The 11159-nt window shown below is 45.4% G+C and overlaps 1 non-coding gene across 1 annotated transcript; it reads left to right on the top strand.

The window, feature by feature from the left end:
* The first annotated feature begins 8287 nt into the window (after positions 1 to 8287).
* Positions 8288 to 8401, top strand: LOC142297901 (U5 spliceosomal RNA). Its single transcript, XR_012752165.1, has one exon. It is a non-coding gene; the product is annotated as a U5 spliceosomal RNA (small nuclear RNA).
* The last annotated feature ends 2758 nt before the right edge of the window (positions 8402 to 11159 follow it).

The raw sequence follows: 11159 nt of genomic DNA on the forward strand, positions 1-11159 counted from the left end.
ATTTGTACCCGGCTGGGAACCAAAAATATAGGGAAGCCCGTTTTTTTTAATTATTTCACTTATTTCATGAAATAATTAAAAAACAAATGACGTGGGCTTCGCCCCATTTTTGTGTCCAGCCAGGTACAACTAGGCAGCTGGGGATTGGAATCCGCAGCACAGGTTAGCCCGAGGTTTCTGGGCGCCTCTGCTGCGAATTTCAGTCCGCAGCCGCCCCAGAAAATGGCGCTCTCATAGAAGCGCCATCATCTGGCGCTGTATCCAACTCTTCCAACAGCCCTGGAGCCGGGTGGCTTGTTGGGTAATCATGAGTTAATACTGGCTTTGTTTTACTAGCCAGTATTAAGCCAGAGATTCTTAATGTCAGGCACGTTTGACCCGGCCATTAAGAATCTCCAATAAAGGGTTAAAAAAAAGACACCACACAGAGAAAAAATACTTTAATAGAAATAAATACACAGACACATTAGAGACTCCATCTTTATTACCCCCTGTCAGCCCTCCACGATCCATGGTCTTCTGTCTTTCTCGTTCAAGAAATGCAGCTCTGCTACATCACTGCTGCATGGGGGAAGACGCTGCTTCCCGTGCAGCCTTCACTCCGTGAGAGATCAGTGCTGCTAGCGGTAACAGCGGTAACGCTGACAGACGCGTTACCATAGCAACAGAGCTCCGATCATTTGATTCCCGGAGCCGCGGTTAGCGGTGACGTCACCGCTAACTGCGTTGCTATGGCAACGGTGATCTTCGTTAATGACCGGCTGTGCCAGCCGGTCCCTAACGGAACGGGGAGTCGACTGTGTGCTAGAGCATGTCGCCGGTACACGGCGATACACAAATGTGCACCGTGCACCGGAGAGTGCAATGACAGGTCCTACATGACGCGTCATAGTCATGTGACCAGTCTGTAGCCAATGAGATAATAGCCATGTGACTAGTCACATGGCTATTTTGACGTCATAATAGGTCCTGCATCACTGCTGGCAGTGCTGGTTACCGGGAGGATTCAGCGATCATCGGATGGAATAGCGGCAGGAGACAGAGTGCAGGAGGGATCGCGGGGACCGGTAAGTGTTATGGCAATGTTTATTAACTGTATATGTACATTTATAATGCGTTTTTATGTGTTTGTGATTGCCTCCCATTATATCCTATTGGTTCGAGTTCGGTTCGTCGAACGTTCGCCGAACTGAACTCGAACGAGACCTCCGTTCAACGAACCGAACTCGAGCCGAACCACGGTTGGTTCGCTCATCTCTAGTTAAGATACAAGTGTATTACCCTGACTGCCCCTAAATCTTCACATCACTGGGCTTAAGGTACCGTCGAACATAACGAGATCGCTAGCGAGGTTTCTGTGACGCAGTAGCGATCCTGTTAGCGATCTCCTTATGTGTGACACCTACCAGCGATCAGGCCCTTGCTGTGAGATCTCTAGTCGTTGACAAATGGTCCAGGCCATTATCTTCAAAGGCGATGTCCTGCTGGGCAGGACACATCGCTGTGTTTGACACTGTGTGACAGGGTCACAGTGACTGCTGAGATCGTTATTCAGGTCGCTACTGCGACCTGTATCGTTCCTGCATCGCTGGTAAGATCTGTGTGACATCTCACCTGCGACCTCCCAGCGACTTACCTGCGATCCCTATCAGGTCGCATCGTTTTCGGGATCGCTGCTAAGTCGTTGTGTGTGACTGGGCCTTTAGTCTGATCTTCCATGCATTTTCTATATCTTCCCATGGAATATTTACACCCTTATTTAGTTCTTAACTATCAGGTTATGTTAAGTAATTGAGAAATTATTTACTATCTACTAATTAAATTACAGGTCAACACATCATTAGCTTCTTTCTTTCAACTTCTTTGTAGGAAACAAAAGGAGGAAGAAGAAAAAAACGAGTGTTAAGAAAGGTGCATTGTCTGCGTCTCCAGATTGCGGAGATGAAATATTATTTTATAGTTAAATGAATAATTATATTGTACTCGCAGTAACAATTCAATATTTCTCTTGCCTGAGGTTACAACACATTTGCACAATAGGGAAGCCTTTCTCTTTATGTCTCAAAACTGTACCACAAACTCTTCCTTATTCATAACACACAGATCTCCAGCTGCGATAGGCTCTTTCCCTTGCTCTGGATGACAGTTTTCTGTGTTCATTCCAAGCACAGGGGGTTTAATAAACATATCTGGCAATCTTTTGATAGCTGGAGGGCTTTGGATGACACTGTGTGCAAACAATATGTTCTCACTGTTAGGGAAACAAGTTTATTCAATTATTCAATTAATAGATTAGAGACAAGATGCATGTTGCCCTCAATGTAGCGGAGGAGAATCTTATGAATCAGAAGGGGCAGATTTTTTTTAGCACCTTTCGCTGACAAGGAATCGTCAGAAGCGTTATGCTGGGACAGATCAGGAAGCTCTTTACATGTAGCAATAAAAGTCAGCATGAGACTCCATAGCCCCTTATTACAGGATGTAACACATTTCTTATCTTCCAGGGTAGAAATCTCCAGGTCACTCATGTAAACCATACACCATCAGTCAGGAGTCAGCCACTGACGGAGCGGCCTCACTTAGCACCACATCTGCCCATCCACAGAATATCAATGGTGACCCCGCTGATATCGCCCCAGGTTCAGGCTTTACTATTTGACTGAAGCCTTGGAGATTTGCTTTTAATATCTAGTTATTTTCTGAACTATACACACTACTATATAAACTATAGTAAGAGATGACTTATTGCAATAGGTTGTTCATTGTATAAAAATATTAATTTATTGTCAATAATAATAATAATATTTATTCACTTATATAGCGCCACTAATTCCATTGTGTTTTACGTCACTTCTACTTACATTGGTAGAAACAAAATATTTTCACAATTTTATTTTTACTTATCCATGTATTTATTTATTCATATTACCCAATATATAAATATTTCTTTACTGTAGGCCTGGGAACTAACAGGCAGGTAGTTGCTTTTCTACTCAGCACCAGCGCAGGGCGATCACAGACCTCTCCTACCAGTGATTCCACTGCTTTGCGTTAACAGAACAACTCTTTCTCTTCAGGTCAGCTCTGTCTATGGGGCGTGATTGCCAGTGCCATGCTGATTGACAGCTGGCTCCCTGCAGAGAGGGACAGAGTTAGGCATGACATCTGCAGAGAGGCTGCCCCGTGGATGTGATGTCAGTGGAAGCAGCAGAATCTGTGACCACTCTGTGCCGGCAGAGATCTGCGCCAGACAGAAAAGGCAAGTAGTTAGCAACTACCCGCCTGTTAGACCAGGACTACCCCTTTTAAGGGGAACCTGTCAGGTTGGATAATATTATCAACCTGAAGATATAGGATTAATATGTAGGTTAATATCATTATGAATGTACCCAGCCAATGGAAAGAAATTGTAGTGCCCAGGAGAAATTTAACATATGGTTACAGTCACTGCTTGCAGCACACTGAGCTGCGGCTGTAACCACGCCCCAGCACTATGACTGACAGCTATGACTGACAGTTCATCAGTGCAGAGCATTACATCAAAGTTCCGAGGCGTGCTTACATCCACCACTCACAGTGCTACTATCACTCTCTGAAAAGGGGATGTCCAGAACCACACTTTGGTACAGTGGGGATGGAAAGGGATAGAAAGGCCCTGACAATTGGGAGCGGGGCCCAGGACATCGCCTGACACTAACCTGTGTCTGAACCCTGAGCTCTTCTAATGTCCCTATACAAGTCCTTCCCTTTGTCGCCATCACTTACCTAGTCCCTATCTGTCCCTCCACTCACCCTAGTTTGTGCAAAGGCCGATGAGTGCACTAGAATATACCTCAACAATAGTCCAACACAGATGAAGGTAGACAGACAGGGGAAATAGTTCCGGGCAGACACCAGACAAAAACTGGGGCTCACTCAAGGAAATAACTTTAGGGACCCATTGTCTTTTGTACATTGAATGGCATAACCTTTGTTGCTATCATTGCACAATCAAGATATAAATCATTCTTACAATCTAGGTTATTTGTAATTAACCCCCCCCCTCCCAAAAAAAAATAAATACAAAATAGATGTCTTTGGTAAGTGGTTGTCTGCAAAGTCAGCTCCATGCGGAATTGTGTTCTGACAGTTGTTCTAAATCTTTCTATCGAGCCTGGACTTAACTGAAGGTCCTTTGGTGGGAAGGAGGCATTCTAACCAAGCCTGGAAAAAAAATAAAAAATGATTAAGAACATGTAATTGAAAATGACAGATGTTATCATTTTATGTCTACAATAATATTTCAGTATTTCACGCTTTATATCCATATACTAAATATTATTATTTTAGCTAATAAAGAGAGGTCCAGTGAGGTAAAGTGAGCCCTCCTGTATGATATCTACAGTATATGCTATTGGGAATTGCTAATTCAGACTCTATTCACACTGCAAGATAATTACGAATGAACAATCCTAGAAACACTTTCTTCCTGATGATCTTATAGTCTAAAAAGCCTGCTGACATCATTCATTGAGTGAAAAGATCTTTTGTGCTGGACAGAAGTTCATTGTTCTCAGCAGCACATTGTCTACATGCTGCCGAGTACAATGAGCTCTGAAAGATCTATTACACATTGTTTAGTGCGTATCATTAAGAATGGTCACCAGTATAAACAGGCTAATAAATGACCACTGGTCAGAAGGAAAGTTGCTGATTGGCAGTCATTTAGTTCTGCCTATCGGATTCGTGTACACAGACCTTAACTTATTTTCTATTGTACGTGTACAACTACCTGTTACGTGCCCATTTTTCACTCCTCTAGTGATGTATTATACGGCAAGCTTACTATATTTGTTTTTCTAATAGATTTTCAGGCTCGTCATTTGACAGATGGAGGACTATTGCTACCATTGCAGCGAGCAGACAAAAGGCAGTTGGAGCTTCTCCACATGATGATACGTGAAGACAGAATATCGCAGGCTTCCGTTGATGATTACACAGCTCTATCCATCTGTCTGATGCTGGAGGTTGTGAGAGTGAGATACCGCTCGCACCATCTTCATAAACAAAAGCAGACTGTGCTGTCACGAGTCAGACACGCCAACTAATTGGGCCTGTCGACAGACAATATTCTGTGTCAACAGCTCTTGTAACAGTTTGAAACAGCAATAATATGTTGGATGATGGTGAGAATGACACATATGTGTCTAATAGCATCCTGGAAATCTGACATAAATAGAAAAGAATTACTAGAAAATGTCGTTCCCGGGCCTCACTCGCTCGAAGACTTCATGGCAGCAGAAATAGACAGAATCATCTTTTTTTGTGTGTTGTAACACATCTTCCACTGTATCATTACACATGCTGACAGCTTAATTTGAGACTTATAAATGCCCAACTTTAAAATTAATCTAGCTAACGATTTGTTTCAACAAGACACACGGGCTTCTGGAAAATTAACAGAAAACTAAATTGCTTTATTTAACTGGCGCAGGGCCAACATGAGTATTCTGTATGTTAATGTATCTGTCTCTTTAAGATGAGCTTGCAAAATTAGAACTGTCAGAATTTATTTCCAAGACCCCAGATGCACAACGGAGATAGACAGGAGACATTTTGTGGGAAATTTCTTAAATTGCTGAATTGAAAAAAATGTATTTTTATCATAATAAATGTGGCCCAAAGCATAACATTCCCCTATATAAAGATGTAAATATTATAGCATTAATGAAAATAGTGTTAATAATGGGTTAATTGCTGAAGCTTAAACTTTACTGGAGAGAAAGACAGAGATTGGACCCTGCTTACACTATATAGACAACAGAGACTGAGGACCCCACACCCATAAGAGATTACACTCTAGAGGAGAAAGATAAGGATCCCTTCGGATCATAAGAGCTTACACTCTACAGATGTCAAAGAGAAAGGACCTCACTGACCATAAGATCTTATACCCTACAACAGATTGAGAGTGAGAGAGGACCCCAGTGACAATAGGAGCTTACACTGTACAGGAGAAAGAGAAAAGACCCTGCTGATAATAAGAGCTTACATTTGATAGACAACAGAGACTGAGGACACCATGGACCATGAGAGCATACACTCTACAGGAGAAAGAGACAGAACCCTGCTGATCATAAGAGCTTACAATCTACAGATGACAGAGAGAATGGCCCTCGCTGGCCATGAGAGCTTACATTCAACAGGAGAAAGAGACAGAACCCTGCTGATCATTAGAGCTTACAATCTGCAGATGACACAAAGTGAAAGGACCTTGCTGACCATAAGATCTAATACCGTACCCTACAGGAGATTGAGACAGGACCCCGCTCATCCCAAGAGCTATCACTATACAGACAACAGAAACTGAGGACCCCACTGACAATGAGAGCTTACACCCTAAAGGAGAAAGAGAAAGAACCCTGCTGATCATGATAGCTCATACTCTACAGGAAAGAAACACTTATCCAGTGACTCTAAAGATGAGAAATGATTCTGTCATACAAACTGTGTTCCACTGTTATCCGCTAATCCATGACTGTCCAGGTACTGACAACCACTGTACAAGTTATGCACAAAAAAAGAAGAGGATACGCACTTCCTTAAAATCTTGTGTTCAATATTTATTAGTGACAAAAATATCCTATGAAACTCATTGTGACGCCCTGGACCCCAGGGGTCACAGAATAACACCACATACACACACCCCCCTCCCCTGTCAGGTACATCAGTCAAACAAAACCCTTGTTGGCTCCCTCCAGGGTCTGATGTTCACACCAGACGGTTGGCCCCACCCACCAAGGAGTTCACAGGCCTGCAGGCGGGAAAAGTAGTTAGTTCAGTTGATAGTTTGGAGGAGTAGACGTGGAAGTGAGAGGAGCAAAAACTGTGAGTGTCTGGGTTGGAGCCCAGGCACTATCAGCAAGGTCGGCAGACGGTGGTGGCCGTCTGCAGGAGTTGGTGGAGGTCAGCGGAACCATAGGACCGGGGTCGGGCGGTGGCCCGCCGGTACCGAACTGGAGAGCAGATTGAAGCCAAGCACCAAGGCAGGGTACTCAGACCCCGACTAGGCTCGGAAGTCGCCGTAATGGTCAAATTCTCTGATTGTGGTCTGGCCCTCAGGGGTTTATTCCCAACCAAGTCCCATCAGAAGGCAACAGCCCAACCCGTCCGTATAAGAGCCACCGCCAAGGGCCAGAGATCCAAGGGCCAGCGCCTGCGGGCAAAACGGGCTCTCCCGACACGTACACGCCGGGGAGCGGACTACCGTGGGAAGCCATAGGACTCAAACACACACACATAGGTGCAGGGAACGACAGCCACCATCAACCCGTCCAGGGAAAGTGAAGACACCGCAGCCGACTGTGGGCCCCGTCCATCCAGCCGTTTGGTTTACCAGAGAATTTGTCCTTTTCTACCTGAGGTGCCGATGTGGGGAAGCAGCGTGGGCGCGGGTGCAACGTTGCGGTGCAGCGCGGTGCCGGATGGCACTGTTGTACTCACTCCAGTAGAAAAGGACAGAGTCTCTGGTAAACCAAACAGCTGGATGGATGTGGCCCACAGTCAGCTGCAGTGTCTTCACTTTCCCCAGACGGGTTGATGGTGGCTGTCGTTCCCTGCACCTATGTGTGTGTGCTTGACTCCTATGGCTTCCCATGTGTAGTCCGCTCCCCGGCGTGTACGTGTCGGGAGAGCCCGTTTTACCCGCAGGCGTTGGCCCTTGGATCTCTGGCCCTTGGTGGTGGCTCTTATCCGGACGGGTTGGGCAGTTGCCTTCTGACGGGACTTGGTTGGGAATGAACCCCTGAGGTCCAGACCGCAATCAGAGAATTTGACCATTACGGTGGCTTCCGAGCCTAGTTGGGGTCTGAGTAACCTGCCTTGGTGTTTGGCTTCAATCTGCTCCCCGGTTCGGTACCGGCGGGCCACCGCCCGACCCCGGTCCTACGGTTCCGCTGACCTCCACCAACTCCTGCAGACGGCCACCACCGTCTGCCGACCTTGCTGATAGTGCCTGGGCTCCAACCCAGACACTCACAGATTTTGCTCCTCTCACTTCCCCCTCCACTCCTCCAAACTACCAACTGAACTAACTACTTTTCCCGCCTCCAGGCCTGTTAACTCCTCGGTGGGTGGGGCCAACCGCCTGGCTCCACCCCACCTGGTGTGGACATCAGACTCTGGAGGGAGGCAACAAGGGTTTTGTTTGACTGATGTACCTGACAGTGGAGGGGGGTGTGTGTATGTGGTGTTATTCTGTGAACCCTGGGGTCCAGGGCGTCACATCATAATTGTTCCTTTTCACACAATACTCTGGTTTCTCTTCAGTTCAAATAAATCTTTATCCTTATACTAAAGATTTCTATGGAAAGGAACAATTATGAGTTTCATAGGATATTTTTGTCACTAATAAAGATTGAACACATGATTTTAAGGAATCGCTGACCCTCCTCTATTTTTTTGTGCTAATTGACCGAGTCAAACGGTTTTGAATCTCTGCACCCATCTAACAACAAGTCCTGATATCTAAAACAGCAACGTGAGGTATTTTCCACACATATTCTTTTTTATCTGTGTACAACTTATGATCATTTCTGTAATATGTCATAGCTTCATGGCATTATGGAGAACCTCATGGAGAAAAGCAAAATAATGTTAAGCCGCCCACTGATGTTCCAGCAGCCTGAGAAATGGTGCAGGCAAGTTTTTTTGTTTTTGCAAACCACTTTTCGAATCTCAAGTTGTTTGAATTTGCATGAAACAGCAAATTTCAGTAAATTTGACTCCAACTTGATTCTATGACTTTGCAGAAAGTATTAAAAATACCTTAAAACATTGACTCTCTCTCATTATTCTGGCATTTGCAAATATAAATAATTTTGATTCCTAATTGACCTAAAACGGGAAAGGTTTATTCTGATTTCATGTCAGATAGTGAGAAAAACATGTAGATGTGTCGTTTTAGATAGTGTATTGTGAGGTAGCGTGGTCGGCTGCGCAGCAGAAAACACGGGATCCAGGCACCAAGGTTCACAGCACACGGTTTAATATCCAAACAAAAGTCCACAACAGTACACATGTGCCTTTCCGGCAGAGAACTCAGGGAGTTGTGATTAGAGTTGAGCGCGGTTCGTGGTTCGTGGTTCTCCAGTTCGCGGCTCGAGTGATTTTGGGGCATGTTCTAGATCGAACTAGAACTCGAGCTTTTTGCAAAAGCTCGATAGTTCTAGATACGTTCGAGAACGGTTCTAGCAGCAAAAAGCAGGGCTTTTTACAGCTACAGTGTGCAGGAGCCATCGCTGGCAGCCTGCCACAAGCTGGTAACCAAGATAAACATCGGGTATCCAAGCAAAGCGCTTTGGTTAGTAACCCGATGTTTATCTTAGTTACGTGCAGGAAGCCCACACTTTCCCGCTCAGCTCGCTCCGCCCCCTCCTGCCCGCGGCATGTACACATACATACACAAACACACACACACACACATCCCCCCCCCCATCCCCCCCCATCCCCCCCATCCCCCCCCGCCCGCCCGCTCGCTCGCTCGCTCGCTCGGCTTACCTGCGGTGATGAAGTCCCGCCATCCCGACCTCAGCGCTGTCACTGTCCTCCATGGCCGCCGCTTGTCACATCACCTATCGCTTCCGACCCGAGACTGACTAGCGGTGACGTCACGGACCTCTCGCGATACTTGCTGTGAAGGCGCCGGTCATTGACCTCAGTGACAGGGGCTGTCAGTGTGCTGGAGATCAGCGCAGGTAATGTACCTCGCTGACAGCAGCACTTGTCACCCCCCTGCAGTGACCTGGGCTGACCCATTGATGTTAGCTCAGGTCACTGCACTGCTCTCCCAGTCAATGGGGAACATCCTGCTCTTCATTGACTGGGACAGTGTGGATCGTCATGGCAACCCCTTGGATTACACCAGACCTGGATTTGTTTTTCAATCTAATAAATTGGTTAAAGAGGGAATGTTTTGGGGAGTGTTTTTTCAAATAAAAATGTGTTTGTCGTCTATTTTTTTTTATTACTGACTGGGTTGGTGATGTCGGGTATCTGATAGACGCCTGACCTCACCAACCCCAGGGCTTGATGCCAGGTGACATTACACATCTGGTATTAACCCCAAATATTACCCCGTTTGCCACCGCACCAGGGCGCGGGATGAGCTGGGGCGAAGCACCAGGATTGGCGCATCTAATGGATGCGCCACTTCTGGGGCGGCTGCGGCCTGCTATTTTTAGGCTGGGGAGATTCCAATAACCATGGACCTCCCTAGTCTGAGAATATCAGGCCCCAGCTGTCTGCTTTACCTTGGCTGGTGATCCAATTTTGGGGGACCCCTACGTGTTTTTTTTTTTAATTATTTATTTAATTTAAAATAACAGCGTGGGGTGCCCTCAGTTTTGGATTACCAGCCAAGGTGAGGTTGCCAGCTGTGGTCTGCAGGCTGCAGCCGTCTGCTTTACCCTAGCTGGCTACAAAACTAGGGGGAACCCTATGTCATTTTTTTTTCATTTTTTTGGCTAAATACAAAGCTAAGCACCCCTTAGTGCCACATGAAAGGTACCAAAGGGTGTTCCACTTTTTCTCCATTTTTTTCTCCACTTTCTCTCCACTTTTTCTCCACTTTTTCTCCATTTTTTTCTCCACTTTTTCTCCACTTTTTCTCCACTTTTTCTCCACTTTTTCTCCACTTTTTCTCCTCTTAATCTCCACTTTTTCTCCTCTTATGCTCCACTTTTTCTCCACTTTTTCTCCACTTTTTCTCCACTTTTTTCTCCACTTTTTCTCCTCTTATGCTCCACTTTTTCTCCACTTTTTCTCCACTTTTTCTCCTCTTATGCTCCACTTTTTCTCCACTTTTTCTCCACGTTCTCTCCACTTTTTTCTCCACTTTTTCTCCTCTTAATCTCCACTTTTTCTCCTCTTATGCTCCACTTTTTCTCCACTTTTTCTCCACTTTTTCTCCACTTTTTTCTCCACTTTTTCTCCTCTTATGCTCCACTTTTTCTCCACTTTTTCTCCACTTTTTCTCCTCTTATGCTCCACTTTTTCTCCACTTTTTCTCCACGTTCTCTCCACTTTTTTCTCCACTTTTTCTCCTCTTATGCTCCACTTTTTCTCCACTTTTTCTCCACTTTTTCTCCACTTTTTCTCCACTTATGCTCCACTTTTTCTCC

Source organism: Anomaloglossus baeobatrachus, chromosome 3, assembly GCF_048569485.1.
Source record: "Anomaloglossus baeobatrachus isolate aAnoBae1 chromosome 3, aAnoBae1.hap1, whole genome shotgun sequence".
In the NCBI taxonomy this organism is placed as follows: Eukaryota; Metazoa; Chordata; class Amphibia; order Anura; family Aromobatidae; genus Anomaloglossus; species Anomaloglossus baeobatrachus.